At 45.4% G+C, this 10,499-nt stretch overlaps 1 protein-coding gene across 3 annotated transcripts in view; it reads left to right on the top strand.

Moving 5' to 3' along the window:
• The first annotated feature begins 400 nt into the window (after window positions 1–400).
• The window catches only part of ZNF106 (zinc finger protein 106), a 387,174-nt gene continuing 377,075 nt past the window's right edge, over window positions 401–10,499 (top strand). The window contains exon 1 of one of the 3 annotated variants that reach the window (XM_085627097.1): window positions 401–488. The gene's annotated coding sequence lies outside the window, so the exon portion shown is untranslated. Of the gene's footprint in view, window positions 687–10,499 lie in introns of all 3 variants that reach the window. The other 2 variants (XM_085627096.1, XM_085627098.1) reach the window with 2 other exon arrangements.

The following is a 10,499-nucleotide window of genomic DNA, read 5'->3' as shown; positions in this document are numbered from 1 at the left end:
CAGTCAACAACGAGCAGTTGCGTCTGACCCACGAGTCAAGCAGACAGTAATGAATTTACCCGCCGAACGTTGAAACGGACAACGTCGGTGACCGAAGTCCTACCATTACTTTCTCTATCCCCATCAGGGGGTTAGCGGTGACCCTAACTGCCACGTGCCTGTCCCTGCAGTCACCGCCCGGATCTACTATTACAAACAGTCCGTGACTACCTCACTCTAATATAGACACCAACGAAATCAAGTCAACCCCAAACCCCGCTGCGCGCATAGAATGGCGCGTACACTGTCAAAAACCCTCCCGGGAACGTCCGAACTGCATGGCCAATGAGCACTTCCCAAAGCTGTGACGCTCAGTAGGATAGGGGGAGGAGCCACAAATGCCCCAATACTATCTCATTTTACATAAAACGAGTCGTTTCCGCTCCTAGGCAACTCCAACAATATGTTCAATTATAGGATTGGCTGTCATGCGACCTGGAAGTAGTGAGGTATGGGACAAATGTTGTTCATAGAAAATCAATAACGGATATATTGGGCTGAATTTACAGACTGTGTACGTTACGTAGTAGGGGTTACCTTTTTCCTGGATATCATGGGTGAGTAACTACGGTGTCACGCTATACTGATGCATGTAGTTGCTAGGAATAATCTAACAATGGGACTTACCAGTCAATGCTGTTCACCAGGTAGGGACACAAAAGATAAAAAATATATTGTGTTACATAGACTTTTCTAATGCACTATGTTATTAATAGTTTACGGAATTCTTAGAATTTGGTCTCCGCATGTTTGCTTGTTCTTATCATTTGTCCTGCAATATTTGGGGTTCCCACCAACTAGCATGATATGCATTAGTAAAACTCATGCACAAACCTAGGAATCACTGTCCATCAACAACATTTTCTTGCCATGACAACAAGCCAGAGGAGAAGCCTTCCTCCGTGTACACTACACTGTTTCATATTAGCTTCTAGGTATCCCACCACAAACATTATTAACTACGGATCAGTAAACTATTCTCCAACAGTGAAGCGCCGAAACCCTCTAAATGAGCAGTATCTGGTTGGGGTCGAGTCTCTTGCAGCCCACTCCATCCCGTTTCATTCGCTGCCATTTAAGCATCTACTGTTGTTCCTCAGTGGCAGTTAATTCAGCGAAAGTTGCTTACCTTATTAGAAACAACATTGATCACGGCCTCAAGGCTTTGAACTCTTTCTCCTAACAGTGCTCGAAAACGAGATTGTCACTTTTAATTGATCTACCACTTGATCCTTCTTGATCAGATTTCAAAGCCATTATTTGTAGAGTTCCTAAGGCCAAATGACTTGGTTCAATTTGACTAAAGTTGTATATGGCCCAGTTGGCGAAATCGAGCCATTCTTTTGTAATATTTTTTTTTGGTATACATTGATGACACCCAGCTCTTTGTTCCAGGCAGTTACCCTTTCATGATTTTTTTTTATCTGGCACTGCTAGCATTAACTTTTATATTTCATCTTATTATTAAGTATGATACTCTCCCCCACCCCCCCTCGTTTTATTTTTTTGCAACCTCATTTGCTTTTTCAGTCTTAAAATTGTTCTCTTCTCTTATAGTATTGATTATCTTTTAGGTTTGATGAGCCTGCTGTCGTGATAGTGCTAAACCACCCAGTCACTCTCCTGGAACGCTATAAATATTATAATAGTCAAAACACCAACATCGCGATCACTTGTTAATCTTGACCTTACAGCCCTACGTGTATGTTTTGAAAGAAGCAAGGGCGATTGTAATGCCAGGGTTGGACTGTGACTGAAAATGTATACCCTAAAAAAAATGTTGTCTTCATTTTCTAAATACATAGTTTAGCACGTTAGTTTTTGGGAAGTACAGAGGGAAAAGTAAACAAGCATTAGTAAAGTCAATTGGTCTTCACCTTTTAGGTCTCGCTTAGGCAGCACTTGCTCTGTCACTTAGAGACGTATTCTGTTCAGAATATGGGTTTTAAGCTCCACCTATCTTTCTAATTGGCTCCCTTTACTGTCCTTCCTAAATGGCTGCTTTTCATTGGTTAATAAGCTCAGTTGTCCCGCCTTTTCTACGTTTGTAACCTCCCGTATGGACTGCCCATGCTACATGTCCTTTTACTCTTTATGGTATTTATCTGTTTCGGAACACTCTTTCGCTATTTTGTTTCTTTAAGCTCATGCACACAGCCACGCTTACTCCCTCTTCCCGACTGCAGCTGACGCCTTCTCCACCCCATTCGCTCTTTTTCTTCTGCTGCAGCTACCGCCTCTCTTGCATTTTCAAACGCATGGCCAACAATAATACCCATATTGTGCTTAGTATTTAAGCCTTTGATTTTGTGCTTTGCACTCCTGCTTTTCAAACGCATGGCCAGCAATGCTCTTATCATCTTTAGGATTTGTGCCTTGCACGTTCTTTATGGCCTTTACATGATCATTATGGCTGCTCCAGGTGCCCACCGATTCGGAGTGCACGCGTACGGTAGGCAGGACCAGAAACGCTCTGCACTCACACTGAGGGGTATCAGCAGTCTGCTGTACGGCGAAAACATCATGTGACCCGTGGCCTCCCAGCACCATGCTCCTCTTTAACTTTTACATTGGTGTCCGCACGCCTCTCTTTGGTTCTGCACGGCTCGCCAAACTCAACTTGCTCCACAATCAGCTTTAGGATTTGTGGCTTGCCTGCTCTTTATGGCCGTTGCCCACTTATTATGGCCCCTCTGGGTGCCTCTCCTTGCTTCATTGCCCCTGCGTCGGAGCGCTTATGTATGGCATGCAGGACCAGAAACACTGTGCACACACACTCTCACTGAGAGGTATCGACAGTCTGCTGTGCGACGAAAACATCATGTGACCTGTGGCCTCCCAGCACCATGCTGCGCTTTAACTTTTACATTGGTGGCCGCACGCCGTTCTCTGCGAATCGCCAAACTCCACTTTCTCTACTGCTCAGCCCGCCTCGCGGGCACTGGCATAGTGGCCCCTGTCATTGGGCAGTACCCGTGCCTGCTGCTCTTAGACATAGACCCACAGCATTTCCAACAGAAGCTGTGCCCCAGGGAGTGGAACAAGTTCGTCCGGCACTCCTCAGGCAGCCACTTGGGCATGAAGTCGGACCCATGCTACAACCCTGGCAGTTACACCAACCAGCTAGCCCCCTCCCAGGCTCCACCAAAGCCCCTCGCCCCCCACCAACTCCGCAGGCTGTTTTATGTGCAGTTGTGATACTTGGCTGCCTGGTTTGTTTACCATAGGCTTCGGAGATCTAAAACCCCCTGCTGATAGTTTCCTTGCCGGCCGAAGCTACATGAAGGGGTCAGTTCTTCAAATAAATGCATTTTATGTTTCTTTATGCTTGTTGTGATTTGTTGGCAGGCATCACTGCTTTGTACTAGTGTTCTGTTATCTAGGAGTAGCTGGTTCCTGAATAATGACCAGTTGCCATAATCTTATATGTTGTCTATATATAATGGTTAGAAATAAATTGTGTTGGTTGTGTATGCGTTTTGGGAAATTCAGCTCTTCCTTCCCTAGGTGTGTTTGCAGGGTGTATGTCGTTTGAAATTTCAAAGAACTGTATTCTTAATCTTGTTAGTTTCTAGAATTGCGTTTTCTAGTTTATATAGCATTTTATTCTTGTATTATTGGACCCTCTGTGGCTATAATGAGGTTTTCTTTATGGTTCCCTAAAATTGTCTTTTGTGGCTCATGGGTTGTCTGGTTTGTGTGGGTATGAATGACAATGCCAGATTAAGGTGCAGCTTTTTTGTTGGCTTTCTTTGTGGAAAATGTGAAAGTGTTGCCCCTATGAACTGCGTTTGTGTAACAGTATGGCATGCAAGGATGTTTTGGTCTTGCTGTAGTGTGCTCCATGCATTGAGTGTTAGTCTAAGGTTATTCCATATCCCGGAGTGTTCTGTTGTTGACTTGCAGGATCTTAGTAGATGGCTGAGCTTAGCAGATTTGTATCTCATGGTTGTTTATTTCCAACTTTATTTGTATTGCATGTAACTCAACATGAATCATAAAATAGTTTAAAACATTTTTTTGATTTGAACCCATACATTTTCTGCAATTTTCCTGCCAATCATATTAAGGTAACAAAAAATAATGTAGCTAATCCATATATTATATTTAACAGTATTGTTATGGCAAGTAACAACAGAACTAACAACCTAAACCACTTCACGTGGGAAACACACCACTTACTTCTGCCCACTTACCTCCCCGTACCGTACTCCCTTCCCACCGAAATACCCTGAGATGAAAGCAATAATGACATCCCTCAAGGAACTCCTTATCTAAAGCTACTGAGTTGAATCCACTGGGTTCGTTGCAACGTATTGATCACCTTTGACCCTACCTCTGCCTCCAAGTACCCTCTTGCTCTGTGCTATTTGTAACCGACTGTATCATGCCTGCGCCCCCATTCGTCACTGTACCATAGCACTGGCCCTCTGGAACCCAGTCTTCTCCCTCCCCACTAATAACTACCTGCATTCTTAGGTGTATTCCCAGTCTCAGAAGATTATGCTGGTCTCTTATCTTGGGGGCTAGCTGATTACCGTATAATTTCTGCCCACACCATCTTAAACTAATTTTTCATCCTACCTAACCCACTTCATTTGAGTTTCTTTCACAGTCGTCCATTCCACCATATCTTTAATCCAGCAGTCCACATTCGGTGGTCTTGCACTCAGCCAATATATAGCCATTCTCCTTTTACAAGCACCGTGCAGGTTATTATGAATTTCCTGCCCACCATTCTTTCTTTTCTATTTTGGAATTAATCTAAGCATACATTGATTAATGGTAGGTTGCACTATTCTACCCGTACAACATCTGAGCTTATTTGATACTTTCGTCCAAAAACCTTGCACTGCTCAACAATTCCATGTATTATGGATATAATCTACCTTTTCTGCTTTGCATCGAGGGCACCTAGAGGAGCGTCTAGGATACATTTTATTCAATTTCCTTGGGGTCACATGGGCCATGTGGACATAGGTGTACTAGATAAGCTTAAATTGTGCATTACTCAATGCTGTTTTAACTCCAATATAAATGTTGTCCCACTCCGCATCAGTAATACGTTTGTCAGTAGCTTTGTGCCATTCTGAAAAACAGACCATATTTTTCTAGCTGTGTGTGCTATTCTGGCACAATGTAAGAATGGAACTGCTCCAAACCGATTGTGCTGCCACAAAGGCCATAAAGCTATTGTTTGATAGAGATCCACCAACATCGAACACCCTCCCTGCCTCCATTCTCCTACCGCATGCTTTGGGCTTATGCATAAACAGCACGGCGAGATACCCAACAAGACAGTAACTAGGAGATTTACAAAACCCCTCACTGTAGGAGAAACGTTATGCATGGAAACAAAATACGCTTGCCTCCTCTGGTGGTGCATATTACATCTTTACAAATTCCTTCCATCATGTCAAATGGAAGACCCTGCATGCCCCACAATATTGGTGGCTGTTTCTCGAGTACCTTTTCATGAACAACCTGAAAGTTGCCTGGCCACATTTACAACTAAATAGCACGCTTCCCGCTGCCACAGATGAGCAACTCATTCATACCAAGACAAAAGATGGAAAGTTAGAGGAATTTAGCTTATTATTACACTTCAGCCCCCCTTTTCGTGGCTTTTTCAATCTTGAGACGATGGTGGTAGACACAAACTCCTTTTCCCATTATCAGGCACTGCCAACCCAGCACACCTCTGCTATCTGGTAGGCACTCACCCAGCAAAAACCCTTAGAGTAACTTAAAAAGAACAAACTCCTTTCTTGTTTCACGTTGACTCAGTCTCCCTGGTCCCCTCTGGCTTCTATGCGCACAAAAAGCTCATGTAATTTCACACCACAAACCCACACACCTTGTAGAACATGCATTTGCAATGCAATAGGTCTCGCATTGACATTGTAAATGACAATGCCTTTTATTTTTGTTTTCATTTTTAAAACATAATAAATGGCATGGTCATTCCTTATGCCAATAACTTAAACTATTGTAAATACAAGAGTAATTCACAAAGCCAGCGGAATCTCAACTCTCCACCCACCTCTCCCTATGCACCTACCTTATGGTGCCCTTTAGTCGCTGATCGTACTGCATGGGTGGAGCCATGTATTTTGAATATGTCTCTTTACAACGCGTGGTGTTACTACGCGGTAGGTAACTACGCGGTCGTTACAATGACCACGTTGTTACCATGCATGGCTTTACATTGCAAGTCGTTTCTACGACTTGCGCTAGATGGCGCGCTGGATTTAGGAATAGTATAAATTACTATTCCTAATCCAGTTAGCGCAACAGTAGGGAATGTGTTGGATTTAACATCCAACACATTCCCTGGTGTTGCACTCCACCTAGCTCAAGTCGTAGAAACGACTTGCGATGTAAAGCCACGCGTGGTAACAACGCGGTCGTTGTAATGACCGCGTTATTACCTACCTGCGTGGTAACACCCTTGTTGAAACTGCTGTTTCCCATGTATTTTATTAGTTTCCTGTTAGATTTGGGGGTCTCCAGTTGGCATAGGTAGGTACCTGTGACAAATAGGGACCCTTGCGTCTAGTCAAGATAAAAGGATACACTCCTAAAATAACCCCTGCTCACCCCCTTGGTAGCTTGGCACGAGCAGATAGGCTTATCTCAGAGGCAGTGTGTAAAGCATTTGTGAACACATACAATAATCAAGTGACAACACTACAGATGGACACCGCACACGTTTTTATATCAAATATAAGTATTCTTTATATAGATTTAACACAAGACCATAAACGACAAATATCCACAATACTGTACTTTAAAATGGTAGAATTGGCTTAGTTCTCTTTAGATCTTAAATGCAACACTTTGAGTCAATGTACCTTAAGATGCGACACGAAGGGCAACAAAAGTGTTGCTGGGAAGGTGATGCAGTAGGTCCTTACACGCAAAGGCGGTGGTGCGTTGAAGATCTTGTGCAAAGAAACAAAGATGGCGTCTTCTTGTTGATGCGACCCACTTCTCCGATGTTGCGAGATGTCTCGGCTCGATGCGTCAGCTGCAGCGGCGACACCCTTGTCTAGTGATGCGACGACAGCGGCTTTGGCAGTGACACTCTTCTCCAACGATGCGAGACGCTTCCGCTCAATGCGACAGTTGCAGCGGCGACACCCTTGTTCAGTGATACGACGGCGGCACGCTTCTCCGTAGATATGAGGTGCTTCTTGTGATGCAATGCGACGGCTCCAGCGGCGACACCCTTGTTCAGTGTTGCTGCGACGGCGACACGCTTCTTCGATGTTGCGAGACGTTTCTTGTGATGCGGTGCCATGCAACAGCTACAGTGGCGACACCCTTCAGTGATGCGACGGCAGCGGCGGCGACACGCTTCTTTGGTGTTGCGGTACGCTTCTTGTGATGCGGTGCAATGCGAAAGCTACAGCGGCGACATCCTTTTTCAGTGATGCGACGGCGACACGCTTCTTCTTCTTGAGTCGCGCTTCCAGCTCCTTGCAACACGCAGTCCCTCAGAAGGCCCAAATACAGCTACAGGCACTTCCAAAGAACTCTGGGGAGCTGGGGGTTGAAGTCTGTTGTCCCTGAGACTTCAGCTGGAGGCAAGCTCTTTTCCAAGCCCTTAGAGATCCTTACACAAGTTTATTTATTTATTTATTTATTTTTGAGATTTTTATTGCGCAAACAATTACCCGGAGGTGTCTCGGCGCATGTGTGAGCTAGCAGGATCATAATAGTAGAGTTCACTGATCAAACAGCCATGTCTTTACGAGCCTCCGAAAGCTCATCAGGTTGGGGGCGTTTTTGATATTTAGTGGGAGAAGGTTCCAGAGTCTTGGTGCAGCCACTAAAAAGCGACGATCTCCCCAGGTTGCCGTTCTGGTGCGAGGTACGGGCAGAAGGCAAGTGTTAGCCGATCTCAGCAATCTTTTGGGGGTATACAGCTGGAGTGCCTCAGTCAAGAATTTAGGTCCTGTGCCATGCATGGCCTTGTAGGCAATGCAAAGGGCCTTAAACTTAATACGGCTCTCTACTCTGAGCCAGTGAAGCTGGCGGATGGCTAGGGTGGTAGGCTGGCGGTGAGGGATGTTTAGAAGAGTTCTGGCAGCCGCATTCTGTACAGACTGTAGTTTTGACAGCACTGATTTCTGGGTGTTGAGGAAGAGGGCATTTCCATAGTCCATTTTGGAAAATACCAGAGTGGTAACTAAAGTCTTCCCAGCAGAGGAGGGAAGATAAGGCAGCAATTTCTTTATTTTCTTTAGCATGAAGAGAGCAGAGGAGACAACCTTGTTGACATGAAGGTTGAAGGTTAGTTTGCTGTCGAAGATGACTCCCAAGTTCCTCGCTTTTATCACTGGGACAGGAGGAGAGCCCAGTTGTGAAAATGGACACAAAGTCCTTTCTCCTTTCTTTGGCAGTCAGGCAACCACTGCAGGCCAATCCCCCAAGCAGCACTTCAGCTTAGGGATAGTCTCTCCTCAGTTTCTTCTGGTTCCACTCCTCAGCAAAGGTTTCTTCTTGTTTACCAAAGTGATCTAAAGTTCTTGGGTTGGGGTCCCAATATTTATACTAAGTTTTCCTTTCTTCTCTGAAGGCGGAGAGGCCTTTGCCTAGTCCAAACCAGTTCTGGTCAGTCCTGGAGCACTTTGTTTACATGACTCCTTCTTTCCTTTCAGAGTGCAGGGCAGAGACATCAGACGCACCTCAGGAGGTTGAGCCAGCATTGTGGAGGGAAGGCACAGCCCTATTCAGGTCCCAGGTGCAACTCCTACCTCCCATCTAGATGCAGATCTCTCTATTCACCACTGGGCTGCCTCACCCTGTCTCCTGGAATTCTCCAGCCATGTCACTCAAGCTCCAGACAAGGAATACACAGCCTAGCAGAGGCAGGTTTGAATGGTTAGACAAGAAAATGCCTACTTTCTAAAAGTGGCATTTTCAAACACAGAATGTTAAAACCAACTTCACTAAAAGATGTATTTTATCATTCTGAGTAGAGGCATACTAAATTCGAATTTCTACCATGTTTCCTGAGTCAGTTAGGATTATAAGATGTAATATTCAAACTGCCCATTCTGGCCAATGGAGAAAAGGTTGCCTAGCAATAGTGAAAAACAAAAATGGCTGTAATTCACTATTAGAACATGCCACACACACCAGGGCATGTCCTACCTTATACTTACAATGCACCCTGCCCTTGGGCCTACCATAGGGGTGTCTGATATGAAGAAAAGGGAAGGTTTAGGGACTGGCAAGTGGGTGCACTTGCCCAGTCAGCATGACCGTACCAGACTGCACGCAGGCTCTGCAATGGCAGGCCGTAGACACACTTTTACAGGCTGCTTCTGTAGGTGGCACAACCAGTGCTGCAAGCCCACCAGCAGTATTTGGATTACCAGCCCTGGGCACTCCTGGTGCACTGAACTAGGGTCTGACAGGTAACCCAAACCCACCAATCATGGAATCACTGATTCATACATCAGTTTACAATAGGGAGAGCATATGCACTTTAGCACTGATCAGCAGTGGTAAAGTGCCCAGAGTCATTAAACAGCCAACAACAGGTCAGAAAAAATATAGGAGGAAGGCAAAAAGTTCAGGGACGACCCTGCAAAAAGGGCCAAGTCCAACATTTCCTATATAGCACAGCTCAAGCCAGATGAAGGTGGCAGTGCGCTTAACAGAGCAAGAAATCAAACTAGCAGTTAATACACAATACCATGTTGCAAGCAGAGGAGATGCATACAGCAGAGGTGTCGACACATGTCACTAGAAAATCAATGACGGGTGAGGTTGTAGTGGAAGACGGACAAAGAAAACAGGAGCGAAAACGTTCTCCTGCGCGCCTTCTACAGGCATTAAATACTATTGCCTACTTCTATGTTGTCACTGTGCCTTCTCCAGGTTGCTGGCATGACGCTGCTGGGGGCGACGATGGCGCCTGTCTACCAGGTGAACCTTCCTCTTGCCAGTGTCGTAAACTGAATGTGCCAGGGCCAGTCTGTCATAGAGCCCATCACCAAGGCAACAGCACTGGCCGCTGTACGTTTTTTTCCGTAAACTACCAGCAGCCTGCGTGAAGATGGGGCATTCACATCTGGGGTGGATGAAGCCTGCTGCCTGCCTGGGCGGTGGCTCGACGATCACTTCCGGTGTCGTTGTCATCTTTTCCGAGCTGGTAATTCTCGCTTCTAGCCAATTACAGGCTTCAAGGGGCGGTGCAGGCAGCCTTTCCTTACTCCACTCCTACCTTGTCGGTTTGCGCGAACTAGCTTTCCAATTGGTTTTCTTTACCTTCGGTTTTGAAGTGCTTTTAGAGTCGATAGCAAAGCAGAAGTAATCGAATGCTTAAAGATTTGCTTTTGGTATACGAAAGGAGGTTAGTGTTAACGTTTGGGAGGTTGGCACTCCAGACGGAATGGTTATTGTACATGTACGGCACTTTGACAAGGCTTGGCACTTAGGGAGGG

Source organism: Triturus cristatus, chromosome 9 (genome assembly GCF_964204655.1).
Source record: "Triturus cristatus chromosome 9, aTriCri1.1, whole genome shotgun sequence".
Lineage (NCBI taxonomy): Eukaryota > Metazoa > Chordata > Amphibia > Caudata > Salamandridae > Triturus > Triturus cristatus.
The sequence above is the reverse complement of the archived record's forward strand: the minus strand, read 5'-3'. Positions and strand labels throughout refer to the sequence as shown.